Consider the following 1968-nt stretch of genomic DNA (forward strand, 5'->3'; position numbering starts at 1 on the left):
CCTGCGGTGCTCGTCACCCAGGTTTGGGGAACACGATACTCGTAACAAAAATAAAAGGCGGCTCGGGACCTGCAGGCGAAAGGGGTCCCGTGGTGCTAAGCACGTCGACTTCGGGTCTCGGTGCAAGCCGGAGAGCTCACGGAAGTCTAAAGTTTTCGGCACGTGGTCGAATCTTTTCAAAGGCTTACCCGGCTCTTTCCGTCCATTCTGAGAGTAAGTCAGAGGCCGGTGCGGAGGTCTCTTGACAATCGGAGGGGGTGGTGGCCCTCCGCAGGCGCTCGTGTCGAAAATGAAGGCGAGAGACGCGAGTGGCCTGGTTCCCCTGGGTGTTGCCAGGAAGGCTGCGGGCTGACCCTTGCCTGAGCACTCCCTAAAGCCTCTTGTGATGAGAGCAGACCTCGCGCGCCGCACGACCGGCTCTGGGAGTCGTTGGGCCGCTATCTGTGAATAGTCTGGTCCTCCTCTGCCACCCGGCCAAGTGCGATGGCTCTGCCGCCCTGCGGTGCTCGTCACGCAGGTATGGGGCACACGATGCTCGTAACAGCAAATAAAGGCGGCTCGGGACCTGCAGGCGAAAGGGGTCCCGTGGTGCTTAGCACGTCGACTTCGGGTCTCGGTGCAAGCCGGAGAGCTCACGGAAGTCTAAAGTTTTCGGCACGTGGTCGAATCTTTTGAAAGGCTTACCCGGCTCTTTCCGTCCATTCTGAGAGTCAGTCAGAGGCCGGTGCGGCGGTCTATTGACGACCGGAGGCTCCCATGGGTGTTGCGATGAGGGTGGAGGGCACAGAACCTTGCCTTAGCACTCCCTAATAAAGCCTCTTGTGAAGAGAGCAGACCTCGCGCGCCGCACGACCGGCTCTGGGAGTCGTTGGGCCGCTATCTGTGAATAGTCGGGTCCTCCTCTGCCACCCGGCCAAGTGCGATGGCTCTGCCGCCCTGCGGTGCTCGTCACGCAGGTATGGGGCACACGATGCTCGTAACAGCAAATAAAGGCGGCTCGGGACCTGCAGGCGAAAGGGGTCCCGTGGTGCTTCGCACGTCGACTTCGGGTCTCGGTGCAAGCCGGAGAGCTCACGGAAGTCTAAAGTTTTCGGCACGTGGTCGAATCTTTTGAAAGGCTTACCCGGCTCTTTCCGTCCATTCTGAGAGTCAGTCAGAGGCCGGTGCGGCGGTCTATTGACGACCGGAGGCTCCCATGGGTGTTGCGATGAGGGTGGAGGGCACAGAACCTTGCCTTAGCACTCCCTAATAAAGCCTCTTGTGAAGAGAGCAGACCTCGCGCGCCGCACGACCGGCTCTGGGAGTCGTTGGGCCGCTATCTGTGAATAGTCGGGTCCTCCTCTGCCACCCGGCCAAGTGCGATGGCTCTGCCGCCCTGCGGTGCTCGTCACGCAGGTATGGGGCACACGATGCTCGTAACAGCAAATAAAGGCGGCTCGGGACCTGCAGGCGAAAGGGGTCCCGTGGTGCTTCGCACGTCGACTTCGGGTCTCGGTGCAAGCCGGAGAGCTCACGGAAGTCTAAAGTTTTCGGCACGTGGTCGAATCTTTTGAAAGGCTTACCCGGCTCTTTCCGTCCATTCTGAGAGTCAGTCAGAGGCCGGTGCGGCGGTCTATTGACGACCGGAGGCTCCCATGGGTGTTGCGATGAGGGTGGAGGGCACAGAACCTTGCCTTAGCACTCCCTAATAAAGCCTCTTGTGAAGAGAGCAGACCTCGCGCGCCGCACGACCGGCTCTGGGAGTCGTTGGGCCGCTATCTGTGAATAGTCTGGTCCTCCTCTGCCACCCGGCCAAGTGCGATGGCTCTGCCGCCCTGCGGTGCTCGTCACGCAGGTATGGGGCACACGATGCTCGTAACAGCAAATAAAGGCGGCTCGGGACCTGCAGGCGAAAGGGGTCCCGTGGTGCTTCGCACGTCGACTTCGGGTCTCGGTGCAAGCCGGAGAGCTCACGGAAGTCTAAAGTTT

The sequence above is a fragment of the Chiloscyllium punctatum genome, unplaced genomic scaffold (genome assembly GCF_047496795.1).
Source record: "Chiloscyllium punctatum isolate Juve2018m unplaced genomic scaffold, sChiPun1.3 scaffold_910, whole genome shotgun sequence".
Taxonomy (NCBI): Eukaryota; Metazoa; Chordata; class Chondrichthyes; order Orectolobiformes; family Hemiscylliidae; genus Chiloscyllium; species Chiloscyllium punctatum.